Raw genomic sequence first — 13,003 nt, forward strand, 5'->3', positions numbered from 1 at the left:
TGACTGATAAATATGTGTTGAATGAGTCAATAAATATGACGACCATGAAACATGGGAGAAGTGGCTGTTGAGGGCTTATCCCAAGGTAGAAATACAGAGGCCTATAGACGCTATGATGCTATCTTAGTGAGTAGTCAAGCTAGCAGTTCAGGAGGGTGGCTGAAGAACGAGCAGAGCACTCCATACAGACAGCGCGCGTGCACGCTTAGTCGCTCAGTCGTGTCCAGCTCTTTGCAATCCCATGGACTGTAGCCTGCCAGCCTCCTCTGTCCATGGGTTTCTCCAGGCAAGAATACTGGAGTGGGTTGCCATTTCCTTCTCCAGGGCCCCTTCCCAACCCAGGGATTGGACGTGGGTCTCCTGAGAGGCATGTGTATTCTTTTCCATCTGAGCCACGAGAGAAGCCCCAGGATGTCTTAGAAGAATAATTACTCTGATCAGCTCTGACATGCAAATGTGACAGAATTGAATATTAAGAAAGATCAGAGGCAGATGGAAGATTTTAGTCCATCACGTCCAATTCGCCCACTTAACTGATGAGGAAGTTGAAGCCAAAAGAGAAGACAAGAGCCACAGCCATGACAGTCCGTTTACACAGGTGAAGGGCACATCAGCTGCCACACAGCTCCCTCGTTGGGGGCCAGGGCATTTCACTCCATCCAGAGAAGAGTGGTTTTCAAAGTCTGATCTCCAAGTGCAGCAGCAGCCTCACCAGGGAACTCAGAAGAAATGCAAATTCTCTTGGGTTCCACCCCAGAGCTACTGAATCAGAAGCTCTGAAGTGGGCCCCACAATCCTAGTCTTGCCAAGCTCTCCAGGTGTATGATCAAGCCTGAGAACCACTCTTCTAGAACAGTGGTTCTCAAACCTGAAGGTGCATACAAATTACCTGAGGATCTTGTTAAAATGCCAGTTCAAATTTGGCAGGTCTGGGGTAGGACCCAAAAACTGTCATTTCTAACTAGTTCCCAGGTGATCCCAATGTTCTGTGAACCAACCACAGTTTGAATAGCAAAATTCTCTGTATTGAAGCATTATCTTGCATCTGCTCCCCATCACTTGTACAAACTAGAACTTCTTACCAAGGTAGCTGAGCAGACACAATCATGGGGGACTTGAAAAAAGTAAAATCCCAGAGAAGTACTACACCATGTAAAAGAAGATCTATTTATAGCTAAAGACATTAGATAATTCAAATATAAAACATAGGCCACTAAAGTCCCCAAACCTATTTTTCTTGTCTTTCTCACTTAAAAAAAAAACAAAAAACAAAACAAAAAACCTTTCATTGTAAAAGCAATATCAGTAAAAGGCTTTTAGAAAGGAAAAGAAGAAAAACACTCATACTCTAATCACCCCAGCAACTATTTCTTTTTTACATTTGCATAATCCTTCCAATCTTTGTTCATACATATCCATAAAAAAATAAAATAAAAACCAGCTCCTATCATGTACTATGGATTCTTCTGAACTAGAATAATTCTGTACTGGAGTGCTCTTATCTAATTCTCATTTATCTTAATCAGTAAAAACCCTTAATCAGTCCATTAATATACTCAGCTATTCAACAAATTAGTTAATTCTCTGGGCCATAGAGGTCCATCTGCCCTGGATAGTGTTGTTCAAGGACACAGGGGTCCTTTGTGTCTCCCATGGCTTCAAGCATGGGAGACCTCCCCTCCCTCAGGTGACCTTTCAAAGTCTGCAGAGAAGGAATCGCCCTCAACTTCCCTTTTCTTCCCTCCTACCTACTCACTTGGGTCCCTGCAACGATTGGTCCCTTCATCCCCACCATCTGAGAATAAGGGCCTCCTTACTGTGTACAGACTCCTTCCCCTTATCTCCATCCTCTCCTAAGAGGGAGAAGAATGGTCTTCGTGGCACATGAAAGCAAAGGGGAGAGTTTGTAGAAGAGCAAGCTGCCCAGAGGCTGCCCACAGGTCTGGGTTGTAGGAACATATGAGTGAACTGGGATTCAGTTTATGAGATCACTTCACTTCCGGAGGTTTCTGCCTAAATGCACTAACCTCAGACCCTCCTCAGGGTCTTTCTTCTTGGGCCTTCCAAAATGCTGTCTTCCCTACCTTGGTTCCACCAAAGAGTAAGCTAGAATTCAAGACTGATAGAGAGATGAATGGACTAACAGATGGATGAGTGAGATAGACGGACAGGTGGGTGGATGAATGGGATAGAGGGAGGGTGTGAGCGATGGAGCGATACAGAGGTGGATGGGTGTAGAGACAAGCTGATAGGAGGTCGTCTGGATGGACAAACTGACAGAAAGCAGGAAGGTCCCAAAGAAATAGGTAGTTACCTGTACTCTCTTCATTGTCTGTTTTCCAAGAGCAATGATCAATTCAAGGTAAAGAGGACCCAAAAATTGGATGTGAAATCATAATCACATCTCCATAAAACCACAGACTAAGCTAAAATGGGGCCCCCTTTTACAGATGAGCAAACTGAGGCCCAAGGAGGTCCAATGATTGGCCTGAAGTCTCAAACACTATTTATTTTTCACACTTTCATTTTCCAATCTCTCTCTCTCCCCACTCACCCTCTCTTTCTTCTTCTCCCTCCCTCCCTCCTTGTCTCCGAAAAAAATCACTCTTATCCTTTCACCGGCATATCTTCCATCTTTTATCTCTGCCCCCAGCCAGTTTCCTGGTTCAAAGTCACCCCAAAGTAAATCAACCTACAAGCACAGTGGTTTCCACAGCAGAAGCAGGAGGTGAGACCGACATTCTGTTTCTAACAAAGCCGTTTTCAATAATGTATAATTAATTATAACGTGTAAGAAAGGCCTTTTCCTTGCAGGCTGGTGGAAAGTTCTTCCTGACATCTAACACAGCTCCGTCCTTCTCTTTACGGTTGATTAAATAATCTCCCCCCTTCTCTCTTCACTGAGAATGTAAGGCATTGTCTTAGCCAGCCTTGGAAAGACCAGGACAATGGAAGGCACTCTGCTGGGGGCCCCTCCTGCCAGCTCCCCCACGGGGGTGGGGGTGAGGGGAGGCGGGCGGAGATGAGCTCAGTGCTGGTTAGGAGAGGAGACCCTCCTGGCCCTTTCTCTCCCCTCCGCATGCACGTGAAGCTGAGCCGGCAGGATGCAGGAAACCTTTCAGAGTATTGATCACAGAGGCACGGGTGGCTGCCAACGGGATGCTGCACTGTCTGTCGGGGCCCCATCCGGGAGGTGAGAACTGCGTGCAGAAACCCCTCCTCCCAGGCGCTGCTCCAGGGGGCAGGGGTGGAGTCTGCAGCTCCTGGCCTTGTGAGACACATCCCTTATTGTCAGCCCTATACCATTGTACTTCCCCTTTGTTCCCAGCCAATTTCCTTCCCATCCTCCAAAAGAGTTACAGAACCAGGCTTCCCAATCAGCAAATATTCTCGCCTGGAACAGATGAAAGGCGGTGGAGATTCTGGTCCAGCCCTCTCTACCCTGACCTGGAACCCCACCACAGAGCACCCACCCCACCTACACGTGTCCCTGACATGCATCCTGCCCAGAGAGCTTCCTGCCGAGAAACTATGGGTGGTTTTACCACACCGTGTCTCTCTTTTTATGCCTACATCTGCGTCATCTCAGACTGGGAGCTCCCTAACAACAAGATATGTATTAAAAATAGATAACCTTAACAATAATAATAATACCTTGAGAATGTACTCTGCTGGCTCTGCGCCAAGCAAGTTCCGGGCACCCTAACCCTTGCTGTCAGTAGACCTGGCCTCCTCAAGCTCCACCCACCCCACCCACCTGAGCCACCTGGGATGGGGTCTGGCTTGGGGTCTGAAGAGCCTGGAAGGAGCCATGGCCATCAGAGTGTCCTCTGAGGCCCCGCTCCCAGGCGTTGGCCCACGCTTCGGGGCCAGCTGTCCAGTTTCATGATTCTGCAGCCTACAGGAAACCAGCCCTTCTGGTCCTAGTCTGAACCCTGACACCCCGGCGTGCATGCATGCTAAGTCGCTTCAGTTGTATCTGACTCTTTGTGACTCCATGGACTGCTGCCTACCAGGTTCCGCTGTCCAGGGGATTCACCAGGCAAGAATACTGGAGTGGGTTGCTGTGCGGGCCCCTCTAACCCCAGGGCAAGAGCCCTTCTGCCCAAAAGGATGAATGTAATCTGAAGCTGCTCTGAAGGGACAGAGCAGTAGGGAGGAGAGAGGCCACGCGCTGTGCTCTCCTGAAAGGGCAAGGGGGAGGGGAGGAGAGAGACACCTAGAGGGTGATCATTCTCCTAGGCTGCCCTGGCCCTGACTCGGCAGGACATCCCACCACTACAGCTTCAGAAACACTTACCTCAGGACGGCGTGCAGGTGGTGGGCACAAGGTCGCCCAGCTGGTTAGTGATAGGTAGCTGAGCCTCAGTGGCTCTCTTCAAACGCACACACACTCCCCGACTAATGTCCTAGGCCCGCTTCTGAATGGCTGATTTCTTGGCCTCCTGTCTCCCCGTCTAAGTCATCCCAAAGCTGGCCCACTCCAGAATTCCTGAGGCCATGACCACCAACACTGGAAGAACCAAAGATACAAATCCAGCTCGGGGAACTCATCAGTTTGTCGTGATCTGTGTCACCATCGATAGAGAGCTCCTAAGACAAGGGGCATGATAATACCCAGGATCAGAATCCACACCCAACTGCCCCGTGTCCCCCCGGGCCCTCCTTCCCGATTGGCACGCCTCCAGCCCTTCTCCATCAGGGGCTCGCTTTATGCTCCGTGGGACCCCCCCAGCTTGGGATGGGGTGGCTATGAGCTCCCAACAGAGGATGCCCCATGATCCATCAGTCCCTGCTTCACTCAGGGGCAAGGCCCCCACTGGTCCAGCACATATCTGACCTTCGGAAGACATAAGCCTGCCCTCAAAGCACTGATAGGTGGCCAGCAGAAGTGAAGTCCTGACAGTCTCACATACGGAAAGGGAGGAAAAGGTCAGGAAGCAGCGGCGCAGGGCTTCAGAGAAGGGACAAGAATGGTGGAGGCGATGGCGGGGCCAAGGCTGCCACTCCTGGTCTCCGCTCCGGAGAGCCACAAAGAGACAAGATCCCCAGGCAAGGGTCCATGGAGGCCTCGGGGTCAAGGGCCAGGCTTGGCCTTGAAGGCCCAGCAGGACATCGACAAGTAAAGATGAGAGTGAGGTGTATTCACAGGGGAAAAAAAACTGGGGCGGCAGAGGTGCTACAAACCATTGCATCAGAGATGCTCCTACAAAACCTGTGATTAAGTATCCAGATCCTGGCTCTGCTGTGTGACCTCGGGCAAGCTCCCCACCCTCTCTGTGCTTCATCTATGAGACTGGAAAGAGAGCAGCACCTACTTCATAAGATCCCTGAGAGATTTAAATGAGTATTTACAGCGTTGTGACAGTACCTGGATGTACAAAGTGCCCTATGAGCGATGATTGTGATTGGTGTGGATGATAATGATGTTATTTCATTGCATGGAAGCCTTTTCTAACTGAATCCCCAGCGGGTTTGCTGTTACCTGGTTTCGAGGCTTTGGGTAAGGGTTTATTTGCCCATTTACGTGGAAAGTAACAGATTTCAGGACTGAGTGGTGGAGCTCCGTGAAGGGGTGCCCCATGCCTGCTGACTCCCCTCAAGCAGGGGAGAGGGGAGGAGAAGAGGTGCCTGCTAGTTGATGGTGCTTTCTGGGGCTCCGGGGCCTCAGTAAGCAGAAGTCTCAGGGAAGCTGTCTTGATCACCCAGAAGGATCCTCCGACACCACGGCTCCTTCAGCCCAGCTCACCCACGGATCTAGGCAGGAGCAGCCCACCCGGGGCCTGGGAACAGGAGGAAACTCCCATCCTACATCCTTGGTGCTCCCAAGTGAACAACGCGTGGCTTCTTTCCTGGCCACTGGCTCAGGGCCACTAGAGAAGCAGCCAGACTTCCTTTCCCTGGATGGCTGAAGGCCTGGGCCAGTGCTCTCTGCGAAGGACCTGCCATTCTGCTCTCCAGCCCCACGGCCAGGATCAGCACAGATAGCTTTGCGCCGGGGATGGGAAAAGGCTGCGGCCACGTGGCTCCAATGGGGCTTAGATGGTCAGTGAGCTAAGCATGAGAGATCAGTGGGTCACAAGAAGGTGAGGGTTGGGGGCACAGTGGGAGAAGATGCCCTCCATCTGATAGGGAAGATGGTTCCTGACTTCTGGAGTTTGGGACCTAGTGGGGAAAGGTGATGGCTATACTTACATTAGAATCATTCAATAATAATAAGTATTATTATTTGTATTATCAGCTCCTACTCATATTACTCAGAGCTCCTCCTCTGCTCGTTCAAGCACTTTCCTTGCATCCTGTCATTTAATCCCTACAAAGCACACTGGGAGGTGGGTGATGTCATCATACAGGTGAGGAGAAGGAGGCAGGGGGAAGCTACGGAACCTGCCCAAGGTCCACAGCGGCCAGAGGCAGCTCAGGGTCCACAGGCCTGGCTTCACCATGACCCTGAACTGTGTGGGAGACAGGGGCTGCCAGCCGCACGCATCCAGGGGAGGGCCAGCATCGGGGAAGGCGGCCGCCGGGCTGCTTTCTGAGGACAATGAGGATGAATGGGGGGCGCTCGGTGAGGAGCTGTTCTGGGGTGCGGGTCCCAGCAGCGAAGCATGTCAGGATGGTGAGATGAAGCTGCTGACTGGTGGGAGTGGGGGTGGGCGAGGCAGGGCAGACCTATTCTCCAGAGGGTGTCCTGTGCAGAATGGGGTGAGGGGGTGGGTGGTGGGGAGGGGTCAGCCTCTAAATGCTCCCCCAGCAAAGAGCAGGGGCTGCCTGATGATGCTGTAAGTCAGAGCTCCTCAGCGAAGTGCTCAGTCTATTGCCCGATGCCACTGTTTGAGTCGCGACTGGAGTTTAGTTTATGACCCCAGCCTTCGTAAACCCTGCCTAGAGCACAACAGGGCAGGGAATGCAAAGCCCCCACACCCTGGGAACCCCTGGTCCAGCTGGGACTGTCCCAGGCCCGAGTGGGGGAGGCTGTCTGGGACTGTCAGGGGAACCTAGCGCTGTCTGGGGGAGAGAGGGGAGAGGGAGAGAAGAGAACCTGAGGGGTTACTTAGTCCCTTCTGTTAATTACCCAGTTTTTTGATTACCCTGAGAAGTGAGGCTTGAGACTAGTGAGGGATCAGTGATGCAACACGCTTCCCTGCTGGGATCTGCACCCCAACAAAGCTCCTTGCCAAGTCCCCCCATTCATCCTCATTGTCCTCAGAAATCACTCCTGCAGGTTCCTTCTCTGATGCTGGCACTGCCCTGGGCACGTGCAGCTGGCACCCTCTGTGCCCCATACAGTTCAGGGTCAGGGTGAAGCCTGGCCTGTGGAGGGATGTGACTCAAGCCTGCCCGTCCTCCCCGGCCTAGCATCCTCCCAAACTGGGCTGCACTGACTCCCCCTCTCCCACCCTGCAGACCCCCGCCTCCCCATCCTGGTCAGTCTCCCCCAGGCTGTTCACAAGTCCTCACTCCTCTGCCAGTCTCCCCAACCCCATTCATGCAAGAGCAGCCAGTGCACAAGGGCTGGTCTTTCTCCCTCTTCCATTTCCCAGACTCCATCCTGACTCAGCCATCCCAAAGCCAAGGACAGCTTTAAGCAGCTGTCCACACACACACCCCACCCTCCCCAGACATCAGCTCCTGGAGAGCAGGGCCGCATCTCCTTCGTCTCTGCCTTGTCTTGATTGACCCTGGGCTGAGCACTCAGAGGAAGCTCAATGAACATTCAGTGAGAGATCTCTTTGTTCCGTGGCCTTAATGTATCACAGTGTGGGAAAGGGAAAGTCTCTCAGTCGTGTCCGACTCTTTGCAACACCATGGTCTACGCAGTCCAGAGAATTCTCCAGGCCAGAATACTGGAGTGGGTTGCCTTTCCCTTCTCCAGGGGATCTTCCCAACGCAGAGATCAAACCCAGATCTCCCACATTGCAGGCAGATTCTTTACCAGCTGAGCCACAAGGGAATCACAGTGTGGGGGACACAGAAAATGTGAAATGAGTGTGGGCTGAATCCAGGCCAGGAGGCCCCTCTCACTGAGTCTGGGACAAGGCTCCAGCCACCGCCACCTCCTACCTTTCAGAAATAGCGTACTGCAGGCTCTTTGGGCTCTTCCTGCGACTGGGCCCGGAGGCTGTGATGTATCCTTGGGCGTGGGAGCCCTTGTGAGGCCAGGGATCCTCACATGTTCAGAAATGCCTGGGCAGCACCACAGAAATACAGGGGCAGGGATGACAGGTGGAGGGCTTGCCTTCCTCCCACAGGGAAAGGGTGTGTGGTTGCTGGCACGCTGCTGAGTGAGAGTTCTCTGTCGGGATCGGTCAGCTGGAAGATGGTCCAGGAGGAAGGCTGTCCTTACTAACACACATTGGAATAGACAGATGCTCCTAGCACCCATCCCAGCAGATCTGCTCAGTCACTCCAGTTTAGTATTCATCAAATTGCGGTTCAAGACCCACTGATTGGTGATGGAATCAATGCAATAGATCATGACCAGTGTGCTTAACAGAACAAAACAAAACACGGTAAGGGAGGATTAGATGGAATAAAACAGAATAGAATAGCATAGGGCATTGCACTTAGTAAGAATATTAGTTCACAAAATCTTTGTTTCCATTATAATTTCCACTATACACACGGGTGTTTGTGTGTTAAATGGACCTACTAGGTTGTGATGTAAAATATATTTCTTACTCTGGGGTTCCAGTAAAAAAAAGAAAACGTTTGAAAGCCACTAATGTAGGTGACCTAGATTGCTCACAAGTCTACCAAATCTACCCGACTTGTGCCCTTTCCTTATCATGTGACTCAGCCATGAAGTAGCATGTCCCTCTGCATTAGTGATATTTTGAACAGACCTTTAAAAACATTTTAATGATCTTCTATCTTGTTTCCATCTATAATACACTGTTCCCCCTATTCTTGGGCATTTCCATTCTAATTTTTACAGGTAACACTTTTTTTATTTTATTTTGTCGGGGTATATCTGATTTGACTCTGTGGAGCTCCAAGCAGTTCATCCCAAAGGAAATCAGTCCTCAATATTCATTGGAAGGACTGATGCTGAAGCTGAAACTCCAATACTTTGGCCACCTGATGTGAATAAGCGACTCACTGGAAAAGACCCTGATGCTGGGAAAGATTGAAGGCGGGAGGAAAAGGGGATGACAGAGGATGAAATGGTTGGATGGCATCACCAACTCAATGGACATGAGTTTCAGTAAACTCCAGGAGTTGGTGATGGACAGGGAGGCCTGGCGTGCTGCAGTCCATGGGGTCGCAAAGAGTTGGACATGACTGAGTGACTGAACTGAACTGACTGGCTGACTGGAGCTGTCCTCTCCCTGGGGTCTTAGCTGGGTATGTTCAGCATGGATGTGTGTTCCACACACAGTTACCAGGCCACGAGGCAGCACCGTGAGCTGAGCCCCAGGGGAAGGGCAGCGGGGACAGCCCCCTTGAAGCTCTTTGCAGCTCCCCTGCCTCCAGAGAAACAGAAAGTAAAGGACAGGCTTCATGTGGCTGCAGGAGAGATGGCCTGCTGGAAGGGACCCCAGGCAGTTTTTGTGGCAACCCTCATTTTGTAGTTGGGGAACCTGAGGCCCCTGCAGAGGGAGGCCAGTGTCTGGGGGCTGCCTGAAGTAGAACCCACATCTCCTACAACTTCCCATGAGCACAGCTCCCACTGCTGCCCAGGCCTGCCCCGGGGGCTGGCACACTATGCCATAGGCAGGCCACAGTGATGATGCCCTCTCCCGTGCTGGGAGCGGGGAGCTGGCCACTATAGACCCTGCCAGCTCAGGGGGCTTCCGGCAGCAGCTGGATCCACTGTCCACAGGAAGGCACCTTCGCTCAAGGATTTGACAGGAAATTGCTCAGAAATGAAGCAAAGGGAGGCACAGCCATTTCAGATACAAAAAAACAAGAGCCCTAGCTTTCCTGCACTTAGCCCTGATGGGAAAGTTGGGATGAGGAGGGAATGCCAATGAGGATAAGTTCCAGAAGGGTTGGAGGCAGGGGATGGGCTGCAGCAGGCCTGGGAGGTCCACCCAGGCTGCTCTCTTTCCTGGGCTCTAGGTGAAGACTCCCCCCAGTTAGGCGCCCCCCACCCTGCTCTCCAACCTGAGGCTTCAGAGAACCCCAGGGCATCCCCCTCCATCTGCTGACCTGGAGTCAAGGAGCCCCAAAGCCGAAAAGCGTTGGTCTCCCTCACCTCCACAGCCCCAGGGTCTGGCTCACAGCAGACAGGAAATTCATTGAGTGCTTGAGGGATGAATGAAAGAATGAAGACGAAGTCCAGCTAGGGCGTAAGGACAGTGACAAGGAGAAAGCGCATTTAAAAAGGAGCGTGGATGAGAGGCAGAGCAGGGTGCAGAGGAGCAGTGAGGCGGGTGCGACGGGCAAGGCTGGGCTCGAGCAACCGACAGGAGGCTTCCTGGAGGTGGGGGTTACAGGCCAGCAGAAGGAGGCATGCGGGCAGTGGAGTGCCGGGACTGGAGAAGCACAGGGCACAGAGGAGGGCTGTCAGTCTCATGTTCAGACCTGGAAGGTGCTGGGGGGCCTCCTGAGTTTGGCTGAATAGAAACAGCTAGGAACTGGCCCAGGGGATGCCAAAGAAAAGTACAAAGAGAGGAGGAGGAGGAAAGGGCCTGAAAAGAGACAAGATTCCCAACTTCACATCCCCAAGGGGAAATAGGGTCCCAAAGTGGAGTGGGCCACTTTGCCAGGACCCTGTGGCTCCAGCCAGAGGCACAGCTTGTTGGAGTCTCCCCCTACCGCCCCCAAGCTGAAGGGCCTTAGTCACTGGAGGAGCAGCAGGAAAGCAACCTCCCGGTTCTGCCATCACACGCGTATCAACCAGCAAGAGAAAGCACTCAAAAGAAACTTGGTCTATTTCTGTCACCACTTGGAGATGAAGACTTCCCTAGAAACTGACTGCTGAGGTTCCATTGTACATGTAAAGGCGCTTGCGTGCGTGGGTGGACACACACACACACACACACACTGCATTATTCCCGAGAGGTCCGATGTGGGGCTTCCCCATGGCAGTGCCCCCCAAGGGACCACCGGTGAGCCTGAGGGCAGGGCTGGCCACAGAGGTCATGAGGGTCAGGACCTGCGCCTCTGTCTGTGTAGGAGTGTGTGTCACGTGGGGGTCTCCCTAAGGCCCAAGTCCAGATTTTGACCCAGGCTGGCTTCTGGTCCCACCCATGTCTTCCCGAGCGTTGACTAGAAGCTGACAGAGGGCTCAAGCCGCACCATGTGCAGAGACCCCTCCCTGCACCCCTATGTGGTACCCACAGATGACTCAGGTGTGGATGGGTGCTCTGCCCTGCTCTAATTGCCTCTCTCATCCAGTCAGTAGCTCAACGTCTGGGACTTTCATCTCCCCTTCTCTCCAGTGTGGACGTGTGCAGACAGCCACAGAGGCAGCAGCTGGCCAGTGAGCTCCCTCACCTCCTCCTCCGGGACGTCCTTGGGGGTCCTCAGGCTTGCAAAGTCCTCACATTCCCATCAAAGGGAGGAAAGGCACAGAGAACAGCCGCTGCCAGGGCTCCCTGTCAATCCACACCACTCATCATGGAGCAAAAACCATTAGGGAGCGGTGGGTTCGAGAGGGTTCTGTCTGGATGAACATCACCTGTTGCTATTTTTAAAACCATCTTCTTTGTGACTCGGCTGGAATTCAAGAGAAGCAAAGGTAGAGACGGGAACAGCGGAGTCCCCAGACGTTCTGCCTTCCCGGTTGGCGCTCAGGGCCGATCAGGAGCCTCGGGGGCGGTATCACAGTCTCGTCTCCTGGACTGCTGAGCAGCAAGAATAGAGATCAGAGCAGAAGCGACGCGATGGGTGTGGAAGGTGCACCAGCCTCCCAGTACGTCCAGCCCTGTCTCCAAAGTCTTCGACAGCCTCCCTGCCTCCTCTCACTTCCTCACCGTCACCGCACAGACACACCCTCTGCATGCTAACACAGTGTGGGATGCGAGACACGGATGATTAATTCTTGTTAAATGACTACCGCTAACAGCCGCGGTCCAGGAACTGGGCTTAGTGCTGGACAACATTACCTCATTATATTACCTCCTGTCATCGGGGCAACAGCCCTGTCAAATGAGCACTCTCTTTTATCCCCATCTTAGGGATGAACATTGTGGCTTCCCTGGTGGCTCAGATGGTAAAGAATCTGCCTGCAATACTGGAGACCTAGGTTCAATCCCTGAGTTGGGATGATCTTCTGGAGAAGGGAATGGCAACCCACAACCCACTCCAGTAATCTTGTCTGGAGAATCTCATGGACAGAGGCGCCTGGTGGGCTACAGTCCATGGGGTCGCAAAGAGTCAGACATGACTGAGTGACTAGCACACTAGAGGTACTGAGGCTCAGGGAAGTCAAGCAACTTTCCCCACATCACTCAGCCAGTAAAGGAAGGCTTTCAGATTTAAACTCAGGTTCAGCTCTTAACCATTCAAATATTAACCGTTCGTGGGCCAGCTCCCAGAGTGTTTGGTGTCCTGTGGAGGACTCACGCATTGGAACCAAAAATATACACTGTAATATACAGGGCCTGTTATGATCAGGACCAAGGATCAGCAGCAATAGTCATATAACCAACGTACACTGAGGGTCTACCATGTGCCAGCTGCTGCTTGAGGGCCTGGGAGGACAGGTGGACACAACAAAGTCCCTGCCCTCGTGCAGCTTACAGTCTAATGATCCGTCCAGTTTCCCAAGCCAGAAACATAAGGTTCATTCATCTTTAATGAGGTGAACTCTTCTCACTCTTATCTGATCAAAGATTATTCAATCATCACCAAGTCCCATTGATTGAACCACCTACCTAGCTCCAGCACCTGCCTGCTTCTCTCATCCCACTTCTGCCACCCCAGTCCAGGCCACCACTGTCTCTCTCCTGGACCACTCCAGTGGCCTCTTCACTGGTCTACATTCATTCACTCCTGCCATCTTCCAAGGAGTTCCCCCCATGCAATTAAAATAAGCTTTTGAAAAAGTAAA

The sequence above is a fragment of the Moschus berezovskii genome, chromosome 23 (genome assembly GCF_049115385.1).
Source record: "Moschus berezovskii isolate FMDL1 chromosome 23, NW_MosBer_1.0, whole genome shotgun sequence".
Taxonomy (NCBI): Eukaryota; Metazoa; Chordata; class Mammalia; order Artiodactyla; family Moschidae; genus Moschus; species Moschus berezovskii.